Source organism: Psammomys obesus, unplaced genomic scaffold (genome assembly GCF_907164565.1).
Source record: "Psammomys obesus unplaced genomic scaffold, mPsaObe1.curated_primary_1811, whole genome shotgun sequence".
In the NCBI taxonomy this organism is placed as follows: Eukaryota; Metazoa; Chordata; class Mammalia; order Rodentia; family Muridae; genus Psammomys; species Psammomys obesus.
Window position 1 is genome coordinate 2,297,197 of NW_026585690.1, and position 26,459 is coordinate 2,323,655.

General features: G+C 40.2%; 1 pseudogene; it reads right to left on the reverse strand.

Annotated features, from left to right (window-relative positions):
- Window positions 1–2,835: 2,835 nt before the first annotated feature.
- On the reverse strand, window positions 2,836–3,329 carry LOC129668477 (60S ribosomal protein L27a-like; annotated as a pseudogene).
- Window positions 3,330–26,459: the final 23,130 nt, after the last annotated feature.

Here is a 26,459-nt window from a genome sequence, read left to right on the forward strand (position 1 = left end):
CCACCACAACAAGACAACTGGCTTCCAGCCCCTTTTCTTTCCAGACGAGCAGTCTTGGGAGTCACTCTCAGACATTCCTCTTCTCTCTTTCTGAGGAGACGCTTTTCCTCAGAGTCTATCAGCAGATGTGATTTAAACAAGTACTTTTACGTGAAGCTGTTTGTTTCATGTAAAAGCACAACAAATCCGTGCTCCAATGTCCAACAAAGATTCTTGTGTTACCGGTCAACTCATCCAACAGAGGGGCCTATAGAACTGCTCCTTATTACTCAGCGGCAGAGGCGATGAGGAGGTTCCCACTGCATTAGCACTGTAAAATATGAAATGCGCCAAATGAGAGCCCTCTAATGAAAACAATATGTGTCCCCCAGTTGTGCACTTCCGTTCTCAAGACTGTGCTTCTGGGGACGATTTTGGCCATCTGGTTGCTTTAATCGAGTTGATACCTGCATCACAAATTTTGGCATTTAACATTTTGGTAAATAGTGGAGTTGTTAATTGATTCAAAATCCATTCAAGCGCTCTTAGCAGTCCCCCAAATCTAAACTCCAATGGTCTGACTGATGGGAGCCTATATTTAGATTTACTAACCTCCTATATGTCTACAGTGTTTCAAGATGTTCCATTGTACAAAGAAAGTAGGAATAACAGAAACTATAACAAAGGCCTTCTTCAGTGATTTCTTCACTCCAGTTGCCATGACTGGATGAGCAAATTCACGGCGCGCTGTAAGTTATTTATTACGTCTGCACAGCCAGGGCTGTCATGCTTTCTTCATCCGTTGATGGCCTTATTGCTGAAAGTAGGTGTGTGTTGCCTCCGACAATGATTGCTGATATCAAGTAAAGTTGATCTGAAATGATCCTCTTGTTGCTGGGACACGGAACACTGGACAATGGCCTAAAAGGAAAACAGGACGAGGTGTAACATGACTTCCTAAAGCCCTTGCTGAATCAGGCCTTTAGTTTTTCTCAGCTCTTTTCCTCTTTTCCTCTGGCATGTGACCTGGTGGTACCTTACCTCCGTTCATGAAATGAAAAGGGCTAACTATGCTAACACTAGAAGACAGTGCTTGTTGCTGCTCATGTGCTCTACAGACACATTTCAGCAGATGAAAAAGCGGAGTGGTCCCAATGGCTGGACTGCACTGAGTCCTCTTCTGTCTTTCCTTCCATATCCGATCAACAGCCAACACCAGCCTACCAGATAATAACAACCGCTAATAATAAATAATAAGGATTTGGTGTCAAGTGCATTTTATGAATTATCCTCACTTAATGCTCCCAGTTTTATTTTATTCCTTGTTTGGATAAAGGTTTAAGATTTAGATACATTGGTGGATTTGACCAAGTTTACCCCAGATGGTGGACTTGGAATTCAAAGGCAGACCAGATCAATACAGGTCACCTTGCTCTTTAAAGGTCCATGTTGCCTATGTGCAGCTTTTCCTTATAAAAAAAGACAGATAGAGAGCTGACTTTCCCAATGGCAAGAGAAGTATGCCAATGATGCCACCGTATATTTTCCATGATCCCATCACTCGCTCTACTGTCTTCACCGGGCATGTTTCACTGGCTTCCTTCTTCTTGTATGTCACTTCTTCATTCATGACATATTTTATACATACATATATATACATATATATGTATGTATATAATAAAATAACTGAAGATATAGCAATAAGCCTAGCAATGTTTCTTTCAAGAAATAGTGATGTTATTTGAGTGTTGAGGTTATAGTTGACAAGGCCTGAAAGAAGATGTGTGTGTGTGTGTGTGTGTGTGTGTATACATATTTGTACATGGTGCTCCTATACAATTATATTTGAATAAAACCTAAAAGATGTAAAAAAGAAATCATGGAGCTATAGAAAAATTGGCATGGAGCAGCTAGCATGAAGATCACAGTGCAGGAATTTGCTTTGTGTAATTTGAAGACCGGCATGGCTAAGTGATGTTAACAGTAGTCAAAGATATCAAAAGATGTCTTATGGGGCAGAATAAAAAATTTGTATTTTCCCATACATAGGTTTTTTTGAATGGAAGAGTAAAATTATCTTTTTCTTAAAGTTTTATATGCTACATAAGAAAGACAATAAAAGAAGATAGAGATCAAGATCCGGGTAAAGCCTGTTGCAACTGTTCTAGTGTGAGATTAGCATCCCTTGGTGTCCAACACCTGTGGCAGGTGAGAGGTTGTGGGGACATGGAATGTCTTGAGAAGGTGTAGCTTCAGGGTTTCCTGATGAGTTAAGATTGAGGCATAATATACCCGATGCACTCTGAGTGACTCTGAGCCTAGCCAGGATAAGCAGAAGCATGGAGTTACCATCACCGAGACAAAGAAACCCAAGAAGACAATGGATGGGAAACGTTGGGGATTTGCGGCCTATCTATGAGAGGGATCCCTATTAGAATACCCAATCAAAGATATGAAGTAAATTTTTTTGATACAGGAATGCATAATTCAGCAGGGAAGTCTGGGCTGGCTGTGTGTTAAATTAAGGGTCATCTTTATATGAACAGTGTTATATTCTAAGACCTGAAGTGGGTCTTAGAGGAATAAGCATAGAAGAAGAAAGAATGTGGTATCACAATGTTTTCCTAGTCTAGAAGGACACCAGATACCCCTTAGAGCTAAAAATATGTTCAAGTCAGTCTTTGTAGTGAGAACTTGTCTTAAAGTTGAGAAAACACTTTTTCCTATGTCCACTGCCATATAAACAAGATATGGTTTTCTCTTCCAAGATTAATTCATTATCTCCCTACAGGATATGATTTCATCTATCCTTTTATTTTTTAAATGTTAGCATTTAATTAACCTTCCTGGGTGGCTTTAAGCCACCAGGACACAGACACCTTCAATACCCTTAATCAATCTCTTCAGCTCTTCTGCTGAAGAATTTGGCCTTCCCAATGACAGACTGTTTAAGGGGCTTGCCCTTCCCCAGAACTTTGTAGTAGCCCAATGGCACAATATCCATGATGGGAGCAGCTGCAGTTTTCTTTTGTTGTCGTTGTTGTTTGTGTTTGTTTGTTTTGTTGGGTTTTTTTAATCAGCATTGAACTGTGTCTGTTCACTGACCAGTGTCCACAGTTTATCCAGGATGATACAGTTGGGCAGAAGCTCTGGTTCCTCTTTAAGTGGTAATGCCTCACACCAACTTTCTCAGAGTAACCTGGATGATGTTTGTCGAAGTTGATCCTGCAGTGATGTATGCCTCCAGCATTCCCACAGCCTCCTGGGTATTTGTGCTGCTTACTGATGAGGTCCTGACCATGGCTTAGGTGGCCCGGGAGTTTCTGGGTCTTCCTCAGTCCTGATGGCATGGCAGCAGCAGAAAGGAAAGGCAGAAAAGCTCATCTATCCTTAACTATACAATTTAAACCATTATCTCAATACCCTATTTCAAATTAAAATGAAACTACATAATTTTTCTCCTTCCCTTTGCCTTTCCCATGTATTCCCCTACTTGGTTTTCCTCAAACGTATGGCCTCCATTCTTTGTTGATTGTGTATGTGTATGTGTGTGTGTGATGTATGCATGTGGTGTATGTGTTCCTAAAAATATAAATACAACCTATACAGTCTGTATTATGTCACTTACATGTATACTTAGAGCTGACCACTGGTATTTGGATAACCATTTGAGGATTCTTCTCTAGAGGTGACTATTTCTCCTGCTCTCTGCATTCCTTAGTTGTCTATAGTTCTTCATCTAGGATTAGGGCCCCATGACATGTCTTCACTTCATGCTAGAACATCCATTGGCATTCTCTTAATCCAGCCCCAGCTCACATACGTCATCCCAGGCAAACCTAATTTACACCTGTAGCCAGGATTTGCCTTTGCCACACTTTGTAATGAGACACTTGCTTTCTGCGATCTTTCACCCAGTTATCTCTTACTCACCATCAACCACTTCCTTAAATATTTCTGACTAAGCCAACTCTCCCAAAGGTAACCAATGTTAAAACACACACAGAAAGTTGGGAGCAGAACGTTTTATTAAAGAAATCACATAAAATTATATAGAAAACTGTCAGAGTGAATTGTGTAATATATATAATACCTCAAAACCTCTTGTCTCTCTATATTTACTAAAGAGACAACATATTTACCTTCTACTTTTTCTCTTTTTTCTCCACCCCCACTGTGTGTGTGTGTGTGTGTGTGTGTGTGTGTGTGTGTGTGTGTATGTGTTGGTTAGCTACTAACAGTCATGTTAGACCATCGGCTCCTCAAGAGCAAAAGCTACTTGGGATTCATTTGATCCCTTAGATCTTATTGACTCTCTGGACTTCATCTCAGCACTAAAATACTATTTTGTGGAAAGGAGAGTGTGGGGAATGGATGAAGTAAGCCCTGAGTGAAGGGGTGTTGTTCTCATAAGCATAGCCATGTCAGGACGCCAATCCCATAGACCCATGGGAATGGCAAGGCCTTCCCCAGGTCAGCTCACGGGAATGACAAGGCCATCCTCTGACCTGAGTACAGATGCTGGTTGTGTGTGCAGAAATTATCAACCACAGCTTCTTCTTCCCAGATGACTGAAATGTGCAAACCTCCCACCCCATATAACCCCCTATGAAACTTAGTTAACTAACTACATCCTTAGAGTCTCACCAACATGACTGTCTAAACATGGACTGAACAAGGGCTTCAACAACTGTCATGCTAAAGTAGATGGCCCATGCGGCCTCAACCACACATGAACTACAGGCTAAGGAATCCCAAGAATGGGAGAAATAGTCTTCCCCAAGGAAGATCACCAACTGGATGGTCAGCCCTGAAAACAGATACATAAGAAATATTATACAAACTGAACTGGGTGAATTTATATATTTAGAAATGCATATATGTATATACTTATATATGTATGTTTATAGCAAGAATTAATGTAAAAAGAGGCCACAAATATGAGAGAGAGCAAGGAGGGTTGTGGGGGAGTTTGGAAGGAGAAAAAGGAAGGGGGAAATGGTGTAATTAAATAGTAATCTCAAAAAAATAAAAGAAAAACTAAGTTTCCAGCTGGTGCCCCTCCATCAGAGCACACAGCTCACCAGATCCCAGCTTCTCTGTGTGTATGTCTGTCATTCCTTCATTCCCATCACCCGAGTCACGTCAAGTCCACAGCTCTGCAGGTTGCAACAGGATGGAGTGGATGACAGGTGTAGGAACCGATGTTTGAAGTAAAGTCAGCCTACTATCACACTTCATAGTGCAAAACTTTGTGGGCTTTTCAACAAGCCCAAAGATTTGAAAACAACAAGGTTTTACACCATTTTATGAACTTCTATCATACATAAATAGATAACGAGGTGTCTTCATTTCTAACTGCTAGATGAAATATTAAGCTCAGGAAAGCAGATATTACCCAGAATTGGATTATTTCTGGAGGGCTTTAGAATTCAAAACCTCCCTAAGAACGACAGTACAAAAATCTTTTTTTTTTCTTTTCATCCTCTAGAAAATTTAGATGACATCAAAATTAACAGGTTGACATTTTATCTCAGTGTATGGATACGTCTTTCTTTTCCTTTGAAGCTTATTTTTAATCTGCTCTAAAATCTTTGCTTCTAGTCTTTTGCCCTCTGTTCAATTTTCTTTTCAAAAAGAAAGTGTGATGAATTGATATGGTTGAGTGAGAGACGATATTCAAGAGCAGGGAGATGGAAGCCACCATCCATCCATAACCAGGACACCAGTCAGCTGCATCTGCAGCAAAACTTATTCTGTGCTTCTCCTGTGTGTGTTCCAGAAGCTCTGGAGCTGGGGCACCTGTCTCTTCCTAGTTGAGAACTAGTTTTGCCCTCACTGTGGTAATGTCTTTGCACTAGGGCCTCGGATATTCTGCTTCCCGATGTTGGTGAAGGCCTTGGCTGAACTCCTCAGGGACTTTTACAGCAGTACATGTGTGACCCTTACCCCAGCTAAGGTAACCATCGTCACCTTTCATTTTCCAAAACCAATGCCTCCCACCCACCTGTGCTCTCACAATCCATTCTCAAAAAGGGAGAAGGCAAAGTAGAGACACAGTCAGACCCTAAGGCTTAATCAAATGGATCTGGGGTTGGGAAATTCTTGTCGAGGTCCTAGTGCCTTTCGGGGGATAAGGTGATTGAATAGTTCATTTTTCTGGATCTCATAGGGACCCAACTGGATCTGATTGTGAAAATATACTCTTTGTTTTAAATACTCCTGTGTTTTAAAGGAGCAGACGTGTATAAAGTGAAAATAAATGTTCTAGACTATATTTGACTCCACACATCCATAAAGTCATATGATGTTTGTCTTTTTCAGTTTAGATTATCTCATTTCTTTAAGGGAACAGGTACAGGCACTTGTACTGCAAGGTCTGCCTCATTCTTTGTGATTTTCCTTAGCTTCTTATAGATAGTTAATCTACGATATTCATCCTATTGAAAAAAATTTGTCTTGATTTTGAAGAAACATACTGTTTAGTCTCACCTCTAAGAACACAGATGAATGAAGAGTGTATAGATATTCTAGGGATTTCCACAGAATGTTTCCTCTTCCGTCTATGTTCTTCCAATAATGAGAACGTAACCTTCCTGGCAGCAAGGTAATATATGCAGAGGGGACACGACCAGAAATGACAGCAACAAGCCCTCAGAAATGACAGCTGAAAGTCCTGAGTAGTCAGAGAGAAACTGAAAGGATTCCTCCCAAGAAATGTTTTCCAGAACCCTCTTCAGGGAATTACCATAAGGGAAGGCATTGTTGCTCAGGGAACTCATTTCCCTGTAAGCTCGGAATGCAAAGCCACACCTGTTTGTTCACTCTGCCCAGTTTCTAACCCCACCCCGGACAATGCAAGTGTGAAGTTAGCTTGTTCTTTGAAATACAGACTGTTTTTTTTCTCTCCTGATACACCAAGGGCTGTTAGATACCTATTGCGTTGGGAACCAAATTTTAAAGCTTTAACACACCCACACAGAGCTGTACACATGGAGGTTAATGTACTCATCTGGCCCATGATTTAGCTGTGAGAAAAGGGACTTTGGATTAAAAGTTGTCTCATTATGCTAAGGAAATATGCTAAGGGAAACAGTGCACGCAGTTTGTACATGAATGTAGGCAATATAAAAGAGAACAGCAGGTGCTGATGGAGCCAGCTTGGCATATCAGCAAAGAACCACAGAGAGGGGCCTGCAAGGGATACCGGTCAGAAACTCTGAACAGATAAATACTTGTTCACATTTAACTGGTCACGAGTTTGTTCTGCTAATAGAAGCAGATGGTTCCTCCTGTGACACCGCCTCTTGGAAAGCGGGATGTCTTTAAGTTAGGTTGAACTCATGTTGCAGCTCTGGAGTTGTACTTTTCAAAGAAAAGAAAAATGAAGCCATCAAAAGCAATATGTGTTATGCTGTGGTCTCAAACAAAGAAAACTTGCTTTCAGTTTCACAGTGTACACACCTGTATGGTAAACACTTGTTTATGATCGGGACAATGTGACAACTCTGTGCTTCAGCTTCACTGAAGCGTTTTGTTAAACTGCAAGTGAAAATTCAGCAAAGAGGCGAATCCCAGTGAGGAGGAGCCTCTGTCTGCTCATTTTCATGGGAGGTTCTCTGGCCTTTAGTTTTTTATTTGGCCCGTAATCCCAGAGGGAGAAGGGGTTGGCTGTACCGGAAGGCTTTCTTTTTGAGACATTGTACTGCATGAGTAGACTGACTGGCCTGGAACTCACTGTCCTCTCACCTAAGGGAAGAACAGCCTTGCCAGGCCACAGAGGAAGACAATGCACCAGTCCTGATGAGACCTGATAAGCTAGGGTCAGAGGGAAGGGGAGGAGGACCTCCCCTATCAGTGGACTTGTGGAGGAACATGGGAGGAGATGAGGGAGGGAAGGTGGGATTGGGATGGGATGAGAGAGGGGGCTACAGCTGGGATACAAAGTGAATAAATTGTAATTAATAAGAAAAGAAAAAATATGTGGTAACTTTCAAAGACAAATTAAAAAGAAAGTCATTCAATAAAAAGTAGAGGAAATTTTTGAGTCTATTGTGGAAAATATATAAATGAACAAACACAGACACAACAAACTTATTTTCAACATTTATTGGGAGAGAATCAAAAATTAAAACCTCATTGAGATTTTTTTTTTTTAAAAAAAAGACAAAAATTAAAACTTGAAATATGGATAATATGAGTACCAGAAAGGATGTGAGACACGGAATCCTCACCTGTTGCTGGACCAAGTATAAACCAGTTCAGAAAACAGCTTGTCAGTTTCTCATGAAATCAATTCACTGTGCTTGATCAATGATCGCTTCCGGGGTATTGACCGACCCAGGAGACATGAAAGCGTGTGTCCACATTACAATACTCATTCAAGGTAACCCAAGGCTAACATCAGCAGCACAGGAAAGGTTGGGTTATACGCTTGTGATATGGAGCATCACGCAGCAATGAAGAGGCGTGGGCTGCTGCACACATATGAACACATTTCACACACTTGATGCTGAATGAGACCAGCCAGAAGAGAGGATCACACTCTAGGCAGTCTGATAGACAATATGAAAACTTGCCATTTGTGACAACATGGAGATAGAACTGGAGTTTACAGCATTGGAAAGAGTAGACTGGACACAGAAAGACAATTATGGCAGGATCTCACTAATGTGGAATCTTAAAAAGCTGATCACCCTCCAGATGGGGGTGTGGGTGTGCAAAAAAATGAAGGGACACCGTGTAGATGGTGGTGTTCTTATCAATCAGGGCCGGAGAAGATGGCATCCTAGCCTGACGCTTGTCTTGGTGGCCAAAGCTGTTTTATGCCTAGGACTCATAAAAATCCAGTCAAATCCAGGCATCACAGCAGGGGCAGAAGGAGACAGACGGAGAGCTGCAAACCACCAGGCCACCCACAGACCTTCCCATCCAGCACACATCAGAGGTGGGCCATAGACGCCCATTTTGCTGGCAACGCCATGCAGCGCGGATGGAGGATGTCACCCAGGAGCCCAGCAGCCACGTGGCCAGCCTGCAGCGGGAGTTACCACAGTGAGCATGTGGTGGACAGATGGCAGACAAAGAGAAGTGGAGCAACTTGGGTGTGATGAAAAGAGATGGAAACTGGAGACCTGAGGGTGAAGAGGAGTAGCCTGTTGTAAGCGGCCATCCCTGCCACCTGGGGCCATGGTGATGTCCCAGCCTGAGCTGCAGCTGAGGGCCATATCTGAGGCCATGGCTGTGCAGGGGCAGAGGTCGGTGTTAATGTCTGTGGCTCCTATTAACAGTAGAGAACATGGGGATGTCCCTGGTCTGGGCAACTGCCGGAGTCCGCGTGGATACTCAGGAGCTGCGCGGAAATGGCTCCGCCCCTCACTGGACGCCATGCTGGGAGAGCTAACCCCAACTCTCACTTGGGAGAGATGGCCCTGCACCTCACCTGGGCAACACAGCGGAGCTGGCCCTGATGGCGAAGGCACAGGTTAGCCAGCCCCGTGGGGCCGAGAGCAGCAGAGTTGTCCAGTCCCTCACAGGCTGCAGCACTTGGCAGAGTGGACCCCTCGCCTTGTTGGGGCAGCACAGTGGAGCTGGCGCTGAAGGCCTGGGTGTGCGTGAGCTGGCCCCCAGCACATGAGAACAGGCGAGCTGACCTTGCCTCCTGGCTATGGTGGCATTAGGTGGCCCAGCGGTGCTGGAGAGCTTGCCCTGGTGGTGCAGATATCGGCGAGCCGACACACTGACCAGCTCAGCTACCACCCAGGCCCAGATCCAAACCTCTGAGTTGCTCCATCCCAACCATCTGCGAATGGTTGGGACACGGGAAAGGGCCAGTCCTGCCAATCCAAAGTTGCATCATCTCCATGACCCCAGGGCAACAGCAGGATAAACTGTGAGGATCCAATATTGGTGGTGTCACAGAAGCCAGACGTTGAACCAGGCCAATGACTCATTGCAATGAACATTTGCAAGTGAAGATGTGTGCACAGAGAGTTATGCTGTAGGATGTGACACCCTAAAGCTTCATTTTGTTGTTGGTGGTGGTGGTGGTGGTTGGTGATGGTGGGTGGTGGTTGGTGATGGTATTGGTGGTGGTGGTGGTGTGTGTATTTATTTGGGGGAAAGGGTTGCAAGGGCAAAGGGCACGTATAAGCAAGACTGGGATGCGTGATGTGAAACCTCACAAAGAATCAATAAAAAGTTTAAACCAACAATAATAAAAAGAGCTGATCTCATAGAATCTGGGGGTAAAATAGGGACACCACAGGCTGGGGAGTGAGGAAGCTGTAAGGGGAAAAGGCTGGGGAGGGAAGAAGCTGTGAAGGGAAAAGGCTGGCCGGTGTGTACTGAGCTATGGTCACTGATGAATGAAGTCCCAGTGTTCTGTTACACGGCACAGTAACTCTGATAACGGCGCGCTGCACATTTTACAAGACAGACTAGACAAATGATGTTGAATGTTTTCTCCTGGTGCCCTCAGCTGATGCATTCTCCCTCTGATCCATAAAATGTGGGCCAGTGTGCTTTCACCAGCTGCCGACTCAGAGGCGACATGACCCCTGGGAATTTTCTTTTTGGTAACTGAGCTTGAATGAAAAATGTTAAAGATGACTAATACGAGCCGCCTTTTAGAAAAATGCCATTTTAATTCAATAAAGCATGGTAACCTTGTCCTGGTTTGAAGAAAAATTATGTCATTTATAAGCATTAAGCAGAAAGAAATGATTTTTAAATGCTTATGGTTGTACATAATTGTAACAAAAAATCATAAATTTAAAAGGTAGGAAAATATGAGAAACAGGTTAGTCATTTGTGATTTTTTTTCCTTCATCTTAAAGTATTCTTCAATGGCGAAGGGTTGTTTGTTTTGATGTGCCATGCATTATTTAGTTAAATTGTGGCTTTTTTATAAGCAAAATGCTTTTGATGAATAATTGTCAACTACAATCACATATGCTATTTTTGGACATTTCACAGTATACTAGAGCAAATAACTCCAAGTACATAAAACTTCTAAAGACTTCACAAAACCTATCAAATGCATCCATTTTATTGTTATTTTATGAGTTGTTTTATTTAAATTTTGTTCTTTTTTTTTTCCTGAGATGAATCTGGATTTATCAACTATTGAAAGAAATATGTTAAGATCTTTCTTTATGTGAATTTACTTATTGTGCAAATTTGTTTAACCTTAGTAAAAAAAATTGATTGAGATATATTGCTGAACATTTACCAGTTTTGGATTATAATTCTTAGTAAATTGAAATTTTTCTTTATGAAATGACTTTATAGTTTATACATGATGAAATATAGTATGATTTGTACAGTATTAATGTAGCTATGCTGGTTTCTATGTGTTGAGCTTTCCACATTTTCATGTTGAATTGTTTGTGTAATTATTATTTGAATGGTTTTTGCATACCTCTTACAAACAGCTTACACACGGTCTGTATATTGTCTACTGGCATTAATTTTAATCAAGATATTTATTCTATGTATATATCATGTTATTTTAGAGTTGTCAGTTTCATTTCATGTGACCTGCTTGTTTTAAGCATTTTCCCACTTTTAATTTTATGGGACTTTTAAAAATCCTTTCACTTTTCTAACTTCGGGTAAGCACAGGGCTTCTGTGTTTTAATTAATTACCAAAGAAATTAAACTTCTCCTACACACACACACACACACACACACACACACACACACATACACACACACACACACACACACACACACACACAAGAAAAAATTAAGGCATAAGTACAGAACTCACAAAGTCTAAAATGGATCAGCTATTCTGTACAATTAAAGTACTTTAGATTGCATTGATATAGTTGCCCACTTTATAATTTACATGACAAATATAAAAATATTTATAAGCTCATAGACATTAAAATGACATCATTAACCACAGTCAAAATATGTGTTTCTAACCTTAACTCCTACATCAAAAATCATCATCAAATATCATGTTTCATCCTGAATAATAATTTTAGGAAGCATTTCTTTGGTTTGCATACACTGAGTAATTTAAGTTAGATGTCATTTTTTTTTCACTTGTGGAAAATCACATATTTTTATAAAATTGTTATGATAAATGCTGATAAGCTTTCATATCAATGTCAGTAAAGGTATGAGACACTATGAAGATTTAGAATTCATTCCGTTTTTGTGTAGAAAGTCATACTTTCTACCCACAAGTGTGCACTGACAATTATACGCTATAGAAAAAAATATACTTCAAAAATTAACATACAATCAGCCATCAGGAGTAACCAGAGCTGACTTCTTTGGCTCAGAAGTATTGAGGTCACCATTTAAAATCAATATTTAGGAGCAAACTTGAAAGCAAATAAACAGTGTGTTAAGCAGTATGAATTTATAGGCGACAGGGCCCTCAGCGTGCACCTTCTCAGAATGCTCCTTCCTGTGCTCTGTGGAACTCTGCACTGAGCCCTGTGGGCTAGGGACCAGCTCCAAGGCCCACAGTGCAGGCACCATGAAGGAGCAGAAGGTCTAGTGACCTCCATGGCAATTTACCAGAAGATGGCTCAACACTGAATGGATGCCTTCTTGCTTCAGCTGTGCCAAAGCAAACAGTAACTTCCTCTTGGTCCCTCTAGCTCAGAATCTAGGTTAAGATTGTGTTTTATGTAAATAAGCCAGATTTTCTTTTTCAGAACAAAACCACAGAAGTAAATATGGTTTGTGGTTTCTAAGACCCATAACAAGGAAGGAGGAAGCTTGGCAAAATAAAAGATAAAAGGAATTTTGATGGAGAAATGATAAAATTCCCTTATTTTCCCCATTAAGAGAAAATAAACCCTATAGACTAAACTCTTTTGACATTATTAAAACTTTGAAACAAATCTTCACCTCTCAGACTAAACTGTAGTAATGTTTCATTATAATTGGGTCAGGTATTTCTATAGCTACCATCACTAGAGTCCTATTCATCAGCCCTATTTCCCCATTCACTGTTCAAATCCTGCATCCATAAATGTCATTTTCATTAATTCTCTCTACCATAAATGCTTGTTTCAATACCATTCAGTGAGTTAACATTTATATAAATGGCATCATACTGAATGTAGAATGTTGTGTCTGTTTTTTTCTCAAAAATATGTTTTAAAGGCATCCATATAAATCTAATTAGAGAATTGCTGCATTTTAACTGTTAGCATTGTAGTTTTTCATTATTATTGTTGTTGTTGTTAATTACAATTTATTCACCTTGTATCCCAGTTATAGCTGCCTCCCTCATCTCTTCCCAGTCCCACCATCCCTCCCTCTTTCCCCTCTATGTCCTTCCCCAAGTCCACTGATAACGGAAGTCCTCCTTCCCTACTATCTGACCCTAGTCTCATCAGAACTATCTGGATCCACTTTCTCTGTGGCCCAGTAAGGCCATCTTGCCAGGGGTAGGTGACCAAAGAGCAGGCAATAGAGTTCATGCCAATAATTGACCCTGCTCCCCTTACTAGGGAACCCACTTGGACACTGAGCTACTCATGGGCTATATCTGAGCAGGGGGGTCTAGGTCCTCTCCATGCATGGTACTTGGTTGATTCATCAGTCTCTGCAGGGGCTCCTGGGCCCAATTTTTTGCTCTGTTAGTCTCCTTGTGGAAATCCTATTCCCTCTAGGTCTTTCTGTCTCCTCCTTCATCCATAAGATTCCCTGCTCTATTCCCAAAGTTTGGCTATGAGTCTCAGCATCTGTTTTGATACCCTGCTGGGTAGTCTTTCAGAGGTCCTCTGTAGAAGGCTCCTGTCCTATTATCTGTCTTCTACTACTTCCAATGTCTGTCTTGTTTGCACTTCTGAATGAGGATTAATTATCTTCCCTAAGGTCCTCCTTGTTGTTAAGCTTCCTTGGGATTATAGATTTTAGCATATTTATCCTCTATTATCCACTCATAAGTGAGTATATACCATGTGTGTCTTTCTGCTTCTGGGTTATCTCACTCAGGATAATCTTTTCTAGTTACATCTATTTGCCTGCAAATTTCATGATTTCCTGGTTTTTAACAGCTGAGTAGTATTCCATTGTGTAAATGTATTGCAATTTCTGTATCCATTCTTCAGTTGAGGGACACTAGTTTGTTTCCAGATTCTGGACATTATGAATAAAGCTACTATGAACATATCTGAGTAAATGTCCTTGTATGATTGAGCATCTTCAAATATATGCCCAGGAGTGGTATGGCTGGATCTTGAGGTAGCACTATTCCTAATTTTCTAAGAAGGCTTCAGATTGATTTCCAAAGTGGTGGCACAAGTTTACACTCCCACCAGCAATGGAGGAGGGTTCCCCTTTCTCAACAATCTCTCCAGCATGTGTTGTCACTTGAGTTTTTGCTCTTAGCCATTCTGGTGTGTGTAAGATGGAATCTCAGAGTCATTTAATTTACATTTTCCAGATGACTAAGGATGTTGAGCATTTCTGTAAGTGTTTCTCTGCTATTCAATATTCCTCTATTGAGAATTCTCTGTTTAGCTTTGTACCCCATTTTTAAATTGGATTACTTGGTTTGCTGGTGTTTAACTTCATGAGTTCTTTATATATCCTGGGTATTAGCCCTCTGTCAGATGGAGAGTTGCTGAAGATCTTTTCCCAGCCTGTAGGCTGTGTTTCTGTTCTATTGACAGTGTCCTATGTGTCACAGATGCTTTTCGGTTTCATCTAGCATTGCGGTTTTATTGGGCTGGTTAGGAATGGACTACAGTGGTTCTTACAGCAGTTTGTATCTCATAAGCGTTTTTACGTGACTCTTTATGGGCATGCTTCAGAACATAAAGAATGTCACTGAGAAGCAGTAGCACTGGGACAAGGTGTCACTATCGTCCCCTAAGTAGTATGCTGTTTTCCAGAGTGGTTACATGCACACTCATAGCTCTATCCATCTGTCTATCTAAGTCTAAGTGCCGTTAGCCTCACCATTGCCAAGCTGTTAATTAAAATGAAATGTTCTCTCCTTTCGGCTTATATTTGGTTCTCTTTGGTGACTGTCTTAGTAAGTTCTCTGTTGGTGCGATAAACACGGTGACCAAAAGAAACTTGGAGAGAAAAGGGTTTATTTCAGCTTATACTTCTAAGTAGCCGTCCATCACTGAGGGAAGCCATGGAAGAAATTCAAGGCAGGAGCTTAAAGCAGAAACCATGGAGGAAAGCTGCTTCCTGGTTTGCTTCTTGCTCAGCCAGCTTTCTTCCTGAACCCAGGACCCAGAACCAACACTGGCACTGCTCACGGTGAACTGGGACTGCCTACATCAATTAGCAGTCAAGAAAATGCCCCCCACATGCCCAGAAGCTAATGTTGTGGAAGCAATCTCTCGATCAAGATGCCGTCTTCCCATGTACCCCTAGGTTTGTGTCAGGTTGACAAAAACTAATCAGCACAACTCTCATGAAAACATCAGACAAACTGAAATGAATTCTAACCAACGCCTGGCTAAATCCCATTAACTGGGTGAAAGTCATCAAAGACAGAAATGAAAAAAAGATGCTTTAGGAACTCACAGAAACACAAAATTAAATGAAATATGTCTTGGGTTGGGGATCCAATTCATGCTATCCAGAGAAAGGACAGTGTTTTAGTTCCTAGCACTAGTATTATTTAGTAGCTGCAGTAAATAGACCGTGGTTTGAAAGATGGAAATGTTAGAGGCAGCTTAGTGAAGCATGTATGGGACACTGTGATGTCTGCAATCTTCTAAACCTGCTTCCATAAGAAGTATAAAATCAAAATTCTTTTATTTATTTAAATGCCAGTGTTACATTATTTTACTTTTATCATAATCAATTACAATTATTTAGAGTTAGATATATGTATATAGATAGAAGAGCTATAAGTACATACATAGCAAAGATAAAAACTATGTATTTGTTTCATATGTCCTTGGAATACTCATATAATGGAATTAAACTTTCTGGATACACATTGAATTGATTCTTACAGGAATCAAACTATCCAGAAAGACATACCCTTTGTGGGATAGGTAACTTAATCTAGCAAGATTTATTCTAAATAAAGAGAGAAAATACCTTTACTCGGTGTTTTCTGTAGCCCAAATGGACCTTAACAAGCTAAAAGTATATGGCATTCTTTATTTTTGTTGTTTGAAACCTTGAATTTCTCAAGAACTCTTCCTATAAATGAATCTGACTTGAGTTGGGTGTGGTGTCTCAGAGCTTAATTCCAGCACTCTAGGGCTAAGGCAGGGTGGTAGCCATAAACTCGATGCCTGCGTACACTACTGTGTGAGACTTGCCTCAAAAAAATAAAATGCATGTAATCATTAGGAATTATTGATCCAAATTCATACAAACCACTTAACTCAAGATGGATCTAAGTAAGTGACAAAAGATACAGCATTCAACAGTGTGGTGCTAGAGTGTAGCATAGAAAGTCCTGATCTACCTGGAAACTTCACGTGAAAATATTTTATAGAATAAAAACAATGTTGTCTGAGATTTATTTAAGCTGTACTAAAAAGACTTCAAGTATTTACAAAAATTTAGTTACTACACTGACTCACCTGCACATCCTCCTTTCTCTTGCCCTCCTCCCTACACCAACTAGATCCCTTCCATTTCCCAAACAGTCACCCTTACACTTTCATGCTAACTCTGTTAACATATGTACGTACATATACCATCTAGGATCCACACATGCGAGAAAATGTGATAATTGTCTTTCTGATTACTTCGTTTAATATGACGACCTCTCCCTCTAACATTTTTCATGCAAATGATATGATTTTATTCTTCTTTACAGTTGGCTAAATCTCCATTGTGTGCCTAAACTATCTGTTATTGGATACCTAGGCTGATTTCATAACTCGGCCAGTGAAAACATTGCCACAATGGACATGGATTGTAGGCACCTCTGTCGTATGCTGGCTTGGATTTTTTTTTTTTAGGATATTAATCTTTGATAAATCTCCGCACGGATTTCCATAGAAGCAGAATAATTTACACTCCCACCATAGTTAGTGTAAGAGAGTTTCCTTTCGCCCTCGACCTCACTAGCTTCTGTTGTTTGTCTTCCTCATGACTGCCGTTCTGAAGGGTGAAATGGGATAGCAGGAAGTTTTGTATGCACTTTCTCAATGACCAAGAACATGAACATTTTGAAAGCGTTTGTTAAAAGATTTTGTATTTGATTTATTGAAAACTGTTTATTTCATTTGCTCACTTACTAACTGGATTGTTTGGGGTGTCTAATTTTTCAGTTTTTTATATAGTCTACATATTAGTTCTTTATCAGATGTTCAGTTGTCAAAGATTTTTTTCCCTCTACAGAATAACTCTTCACTGTTGTTCCTTTTGCTCTAAGGAAGTTTTTTTTTAATTTAATATATCAATATTAAATACTATTTGTCAATATTTAATATTTAATTTGTCAATTCTTAGATGTATTTTCTGAACATCAGAGGCCTTTTCAGAAAGTCCTTATCTACACCTACACCATGAAGTATTTTCCCTGTGTTTTCCTCTAGCAGCTCCGCAGTTCCAGGCCTGACATTTTGAATTGACTATGGACGAGGTGACAGCTATGGATCTAGTCTCATCCTTTCATGTGTGGCTGTCCAAGTTTTCACAGCACTATTTGCTGAATGTCTTTTCTCGATGTCTATTGTTGGAGCCTTTCGTGGAAACCAGGTGGGTGTAGCTGTGTGTGTTTATTTCAGCGAGGTTTGATTCTTTGCCATTGATCCAGATGTCTGTTTTCAGGCCATCTCGTATTGTTTTTGTCACAATACTTCTGAAGTAGAAGCTTAAATCAGAGGTAGTGATACCTCTAGCTTTGGTCTTTTGCTCATATTTCTTTCTCTGTTCAGGATCATTTGTGTTTATACAAATATTTGGGTTGCTTTTTCTAGTTTTGTGGATCATGTATTTAGAATTTTGTTGGGGATTATGTTTGAATAGATTGCTTTTTTTAATATAGACGTTTTCGCAACATTAATTTAGACAACCATAAGTATAGAAACATCTTTCCACTTTTTAGTGTCTTCTTACGTTTCTTAAGAATTTAAAAAGTTTTTCTATTTTAATGTACTTGTTTATTTTTTTCCATTTATTTATTTATTTATTTATTTATTTATTTATTTAATCACTTTACAGCCTGATCCCAGGCCCCTCCCTCCTCTCCCAGTTCCACCCTCATACCTCTTCCCCTCATTCTGCCTCTCCTCAGTAAAGCAGAGCCCTCTCCCATGGGTACCAACTCACCCTGGCCCCCCAAGTCACAACAGAACTAAGCTCATCCTTCTCCCACTGAGGTGAGACAAGGCAGCCCAGCTAGGAGAAAGGGATCCAAAGGCAGGCAACAGAGTCAGAGGCAGCCCCCCCCCCCTCTTGTTAGCGGGGCCCACATGATGACCATACTGCACATCTGCTACATGTGTGTAGGGGGTCTGGGTCCAGCCCAGGCAAGCTCTTCGGTTGGTGGTCCAGTCTCTGTGAGCCCCCGTGGGCCCAGGTTAGTTGACTCTGTAGGTATTTTCATGGTGTCCTTGACCCCTCAGGCTCCCTCTATCCTTCCTCTGTCCCACAAAACTCCCTGAGCTCCGCCTATTGCTTGGCTGTGAGTCTCCACATCTGTTTCCAGCAGCTGCTGGATGAAGCCTCTCAGGAGACAGTTATGCTAGGCTCCTGTCTGCAAGCATAGCATAGTATCATTAATAGTGTCAGGGCTTGGCTCTCTCCCACAAGGTGGGACTCAAGTTAGGCCAGTCATTGGTTTGCCATTCCCTCAATCTCCGCTCCATCTTTATCCCTACATTTCCTATAGGCAAGACAAATTTTGGGTTGAAGGTTTTATGGGTGAGTTGCTGTCCCCCTCCCTCCACTGGAAGTTCCACCTGGCTACAGGAGGTGATAACTTCAGGCTTCTTAATCCTGGCGGCTAGGAGTTTCGGCAAGGGTCACTCCCATAGACTCCCCTGTCCCAGAGGACAATTTCTGTTCTCTCCACCAATTTCTGTTCTCTCTTCTGGTCTCTTCCAACAACCCTCAACCCTGCTCTTCCTACCCCTGATCCCCACTCTTCTCCCACCCAGTTCCCTCCCTCCATCTACTTTAGACGTCTATTTTATTTCCTCTTCTGAGTGAGATTTAAGCATCCTCCCTTGGGCCCTCCTTGGCTTCTTTGGGTCTGTAGATTGTAGCATGGTTATTCTGTACATTATGGATAAAATCCACTTAGAAATGAGTACTACATATCACATATGTCTTTCTGAGTCTGGGTTGTCTCACTCAGGATGCTCTTTTCTAGTTCTATCCATTTGCCTGAAAATTTCATGATTTCCTTATTTTTAATAGCTGAGTAGTATTCCATTGTGTAAAGGCACAACATTTTCTTTATCCATTCTTCAGTTGAGGGACCTCTAAGTTGTTTTCAGATTCTGGCTATTAGAATAAAGCTGCTATGAACACGGTTGAGCAAATGTCCTTGTGGTATGGTGGAGCATCTTTTGGGTATATGCCCAGGAATGATATAGCTGGGACTTAAGGTAGAACTAGTCCCAGTTTTCTGAGAAAGCACCAGACTGATTTCCACAGTGGTTGTATAAGTTTTTGTTGTGGAAGATATTTTGTCTTCTTGGTTAGATTTATCCATAGATGTATAAAGCTATTGGGGATGGTATTATTTTTATTTCTCTCCTGACATATCTATTGCTGGCATGGAGGAAAGCTCCTAATTTTTGGTACTGATGTTTTTTTTTTTTAATTTTGCTATTTTTCTGAAAGTGTTTGTCAGTTCTAAGAGTTTTCTGACATAGTCTTTATTATCTCTGAAGTATAGGATTGTATTGGCTATACATTTATCCTATATGACATGTTGAGGTATGTCTAGTTTCTCTGAGGCTTTTATCATGAAGTAGTGTTGGATGTTATCAAAGGATATTTCTTCATATATTAAGATGATTCATTTCTGGCTTTGAGTTTACTGCATTATTATGTTTACTTACTTGTAAATGTTGAACTGTCTTTGCACACCTGGAATAAAGCTATTTTGGGCTATGTTGGTCATGATGAAATAGTTTTTCAGTGTATTGTTGGTTCAGTTTGCAAGTGTCTTATTGAAAAAAAATGAACCTATGCCTTTCAAGTAAATTTAATCTATAGTTTTTCTTTTTTGCTGTATTCTTTCCTAGCTTTGGTATCAGTGTAATTCACAAAGTGAATTTGGTAGCATTCCTTTCCCTTATGTATTATGGAATGATTTTAGGAGCATTGACTTTACTTCCTCTTTAAAGGTCAAGTAGAATTCAGCAGTGACTCTACATGGGTATAGACTTTTTTAGTCAAGAGATCATTTATTATAGTTTTAATCTTATTGCTAATTATAGGCTTTTTAAGTTGTTTATATACTCTTGAGTTAACTTTGTTAGGTCATATGTGTTGATGTGTCTGGAAATTTACTCATCTCTTCCAGATTTTCTAATTTGTCCAAATACAAACATATTATTTTTATTAATTTTTTTAGAATTCTGTACATGTGTACAATGCATTTTTATAATAGTCACTTCTCACTTCTTCCTCCCACACCTCTTCCTATTTCCCCTATGTACTTTTTGTTAGTAGCCTAATTTTTCCAGCTTGCACTGTCTTCATCCCCACGGGGGCTTTCCACTAGACCATGAATAATGTACTAGTAGCCAGACCCTTAAAGCAAACAAATTCCTTTCCCCAGAAAATGTCAACTGTCAATAGCTCCTCAGTTAGGGGTGGGGCTCATGCCTTCCACATTCCATGTTAGAATGTTGGCCATCTGGACTGTGTGTGGGATTGTGCAGGCAACCCCAGCTGGTTTAAGTTCATCAGTAGAGTTGTGCTGTCACATGCAGAAGTCACTGTTTCAATTCTCCCTGATTTCTGGCTCCTATAGTCTTTCCAGCCCCTCTTTCCCAATGGTCCCTGAAACATAGATTTTTAAGGTGCAGCTTAACAATACTCTAAATTTCATTGTTATCTGTAGCAACGTCTTCCTTTCAATTTCTAATTTTATTAATTTGGGTCTTCTCTTACTATCTTTTGCTCAGTATGGTTAATGATTTGTTGGCCTATATCTTTCGAAAAAGCTAGCTTTTGTTTTATTGATTTTTTTTTAAATCTCTATTTCATTAATTTATGTCCTGATGCTTTCTTTCAATCTAGTTTGGTTTGCTTTGTTCTTGTTTTCTAAGACTTTGAAGTAAGTTGTTAAGATATTAATTTGAGACATAAGTGATTTTTGATATACACATTATCGTTATTTTTTTTCTCAAAAACATTTTCATTGTGTCCTACAGATTCCGGTATGCTGATTTTTGTTTGTTTGTTTTCAATTGGTTCCAGAATTATTTTTATTTCTATCTATATTTATTCACTTTTAATTAATAATTCAATAGTATTTAGTTTCTGCAATTACTCTAGATGCTCATTTCTAGTTTTAGTCCAATATGATTAAATAGAATATAAGACATTACATTCATTTTTTTAAAAATATCTATTGACTTGCTCTTTATCCTAAAATAGATAGTTTATTTAAAGAAAGCCTCATGGATTGCTTAGAATAATATGCATTCCATGCTGTTGGATAGAATATTCTAAGAGTGTCTGTTATGTGCATTCGATTTAAAATGTCATTAACTTTGATGGGTTTTTTTTTTATAACTCTTTGTCTGGAGGACCTCCCTACTGGTAAGAATGGGATGATAACATTATACAGTACTGTTATGTTGAAGTGAATCTTTGCTTTTATATACCATAGGATTTATTTTATGAAATTTGGTGCATATCTGCTTAGAATTGCTATCTAATCTTAACAGTTTTTTTTCCTTAACCAATATAATAGAATTTCTGTCATCTCAGGCAATTACCTGGTTTATCAGGGAACAAACGAAAAAAGTACGACTTCCTGTTTAGAAAACCATTTAAAGTTTTTGCTTTTATAAACTTTGGCTTTATCTTTGTGAAGTTCAACTTCTCTAGCAACGACCTAGTGGCAAGCCACAGAGAGCTTAAGAGGAACACGTTGTGAGCATTTACATCTTGGAAACTGGTATTGCAGCCAGTCCTAATAAGACCTGATAAACTAGGGACAGATGGAAGGGGAGGAGGACATCCCCTAGCAGTGGACTTAGAGAGGGGCAGGGAGGAGATGATGGAGGGAGGGTGGGATTGGAAGGGAATGAGGGAGGGAGCTGCAGCTGGAATACAAGGTAAATAAACTATAATTAATATAAAAAATAAAAATTAAAAAAAGAAAAAAGAGAAGTATGATTTATTCCAGAAAATGAGATTAATATTGACATAGGAACAAAATCACACTCAAGAAGTTCGAGCCAAAATAGGAATTTAAGATCTGCATAAATACTGAAATGATAAATCTTTTTTATTCAATAGTTTTATTTTGTAAAGTGAAAGGATAATGTTTGTGATTAAAGATTGTTCTAAGACAAAAAAAAATCAGGGTTTTCCTGTTGGTAAGCTTTTTGTGAAAACGCCACGAGAGCAGCCCTGCAGCAGACAGAAACCCAACAGCTGCATGTGTCATGTTCCGAAATCCATCACCACTTTTGCCTCAAGCCCAGCTTTCCTGACCCTTTGCTCTTAGGTAATAAAGAAGCCAAGCAGAAAGTGATGCGGACCCCTTCCTAGAACTCGTGAGTTTTCTGTGACTTACATAAGCAGTTCTAAAATTCCCCAGTGATGTTGCTAAGCGTTCCTTTGAACTACATTGGAAGTCAAGATGTTTCCATGCAGCCTATTCCTTCTTCATCAAGAGGAAGCACAGCCTCATCGTTTGTCAGCTTGCCCAGCCTCTCCCTCATCCCTCTCCCCTCTCCCACACAATGATTACCATTAATTATTTATTGTCAGTACGCCTATATGTAAGGGTTCCTACGTGCCACCACGCAAGTATAGGTATAAGAGGCCTTCTTTCAGGTGTCAGTCCTCATCATCCACAGTGGGTCCCAGACACTGAATCCCCGTTGCCAGGCTGCTGCTGCAAGCATCTTTACCTGTCAATAGCTGTCCTCCATCCATCCTCCAGTTTGTTGGACACCTTGATGGATATCCTGACCACTTATGCGAATTTTAGAAGTATAGTGACTTAAACACTTCAATGTCCTCTCTCTCTCTCTCTGGTTCTCAGTCTATCTCTCTGTTTCTGTCTGTCTCTCTCTGTCCGTGTGTGTGTGTGTGTGTGTGTGTGTGTGTGTGTGTGTGTGTGTGTGCGTGCGCGCGCACATGTCTATGTTCACACATGTGGAAGCCAGTATAGGATATCTGGTGTCTTTTTCTGTCATTTTTCTGCCTTGTTGTTTAACTAGGGCACAAGGTTCAAAGTCTCTCATTGAACCAAAAACTTGCTATGTTAGCTAGGATAGCTGGCCTGCAAGATCCTGGGCTCCTTCTGTTTCCATTCCCCAGTCTGGGATTACAGACACACGTGTGCATGCCCAGCTGCTCTTATGGGTGCTGGAGATTCGAACTCAGATCCTCAGGCCTTCAGAGTAAGCTCTCTCACCCACCACTGTCTCCCCAGATTCTTGACTGTGTTCTTTAGAAATGATAAGCTATGACAAGGTCTGCTCTTGTTGCTATAGCAAATAAGCAAAAGATGACAGGAAGTCACAGGACAGTGCTCCTACTGTTTTGGCTCCAGGCTGTATGTGATAATAGCTTGTTAAGGTGATTCCCAGTTCTGCTGGTTTTGTAAAGATAACTGGTTTCCCTTTTGTCTTGTTAAGGCTCTATGCACGTCTTTATTTGACATTACAAAATGTCAGAATTACTCATGGACATTACAAAAATGAAGCAAAAATCATGTAAAAAAATTTTTGTTCAGAAAGCAATAGAAGGTGGTAGCAGGGCTAACGTTCCGCTCAGATTTGGAAAAATAGTCTCCAGAACTGAAAAAGTCAAACACGGGTTTTCAAAATTTTGGAAATGACCTACTGCTGCTAATTCTGGTTTGTTGGTGGTGTGTGGCTTTGATTTTTCTTTTCTTTTGGCACCCAACTGATCTCTAATTCTATGTCTTGGCTTCAGAGGGACCAATGCAAATTCTGATTTTAGGCCTGAGTTACCAAAAAAATTAATTTGAGGGTGTGTAACTGTTTCTAATAATAGTACAATGTGGTTTTAAGACCCAAGAAGACAATACATATGAAAATTGGAAATATTGCAAATAAAGCTCTACCCTGATCTCAGCAAGTTGCTTATTTCCCACAATGATCATTAGAGCAAATTCAGGCTACAGTCTGGAGAAATATTTGTGTAACCACTTAGAAAAATACACGGACATACCTCATTTTTTCTAGGAGACACGCAAATGAGGTAAGACTTTGGGATTTTCATTTCTACAGATTTTGCTTTTCCAAGAAATGACTAGATGCTTATTAGTTGTTTTCTAAATCTTTAATTCTTTTTTATGGCTTAGTTCTTTGAAGAATCTTACAAATATAGAAACATGACTTGTTTATGTTATAGCTTAAGGAATTGTGTGTGTGTGTGTGTATGTGTGTGTGTGTGCACACGTCGCACATCTGCGTCTGCATCTCTGATACATATGTGACTGTGGATGGCTGTGCCACAGCCTGCATAGGAAGGTAAGACGACAACTTCATAGAGTTCTTTCTCTGCTTCAGCCCTGGATTCCAGGGATCAAACTCTGTTTTCGGGCTTACATGGCAAGCAAAGCATTTTCCTTGCTGAGCCATCTCACCAGCCCCAAATGATCTCACAATAAATGGAATTATTACATTTGAAGAAACACGAGGCACACTTGAGAGAGAAAGAGAGGAGAAAATGAATCTGTGGGAGACATGGACAAATGAGGTATGGTGGGCCCTTTGCTTTGCACCACCCTGCCGGTGTTACAGAAAGGTTTATGTATGCACAGATGTTTCTTCTATGGTTATTAAATTTTTGACAGATGTAATCTAATAAGATAAGAGTTGTACCATTCTGTCCCACGAACGAGTAAGCTATGGGTTCTGGCAAGATCTGTGTGGCTGTTAGACTCTGACAAGGCCTTGAACACGGTGCTTGGGTACAGCTTCATCAGGTGTCTTTTTCTCTGCCTTGTTTAAGGAGGGTGCAAGGTTCAAAGTCTTTCACTGGAACAAAAACTTGCCATGTTAGCTAGGTAGCTGGCCTGCAAGACCCTGGGATCCTTCTGTTTCAATTCCTCAGTTCTGGGAAGGAGGGCTGTAGCTGGCATCTAGGCACGCTTAACACAAGTGTGTTAGACATGGTCACTGTCCCTATTTCTTAGCAGGCCATGCCTTTACGAGAACTCAGACTTTCACCGCGCTTGCCAATGCCTGAAGGATATAGACAGACAGCATCAATATTAATGAGTTCTTTTTACTCAGTAACTAAGAAAAGAAACTGTGGGTTCCATATATTGCCTCACTTTTCCGGCAGAGAGACTGAGACCTTTGATAGTTAATTCTTATGAAACTGGTTGGAATGAACCCATATAATCCGGTTCTATAACAATGAAGAGGACAGACCCAGTGCCAAGTTGTGGCTTGAGGTAATCTTGAACAAGTCCAATAAATAATCTGAATTTTAATCCCAACCATTTGATAGCATACAATTTCGTTCTCAAGTACTGTGCTAAGAGATGGCTCAGTCAGCATTACGCTTGCTTGCCTTGCAAGCCTGAGGTCCTAACCCACAGTTAAAAAAGCCTGGTGGCACATTCACACTCGTAATCCCAAATCCCAGGGAGACGGAGATGAGCAGATTCTTGGGGCTCACTAGCCAGACTTACTCCACTCAGTGAAATCCAGGTCAGTAAGAGATCCTGTCTCCAAAGAAAATATGATGGTATCTGAAGAATATGCTCCCACACACATGTGAACACAACCAACATACAGGTACACCAGCAAACACAAACATGAACACATACAAAACACACTCTCCACACACTGAATTAAAATAAAGGCATTCGCAAATACCAATTAAAAGCAGGTATAAGAACGCAATGTGGGTGTAACGTACAATTCCTTCTTGTGAGTCTTTAACATAAAAAGTTTCAGTAAGAATGAGCTAGTTGTTTGTTTTGTTGTGTTTTCACACTTAGAATGAGATTTGGCTTAAGCTTCCCACCTGATTTCCCCTACAGAAAGAATTTCCTTGAAGCCTTTACGAGAAGTTATAAAGTCATTGTTTAGAGCATGAGTATAAACAGCCTTTATTGGTATCATGTTATGTCAGACTATGAAATAACTAGCAATGCATACAGTCCCTATTCTCTGTAAAGAAGCACGTGAATTTTACCACATTCAGAAATATTTATACCTCAGGGAAGGAAATTTCGCCTCAAACGTGTTTTTATTCCTACTCTTTGTAACAGTGTAGTACAAGCATAAAATATGCATTGTTTGCTCACCATTGTCATAGAAATTCGAAACTAATTTTGTGATTACATTCAACAGCAACTCCCTCAATGGCTCCTTAGACAT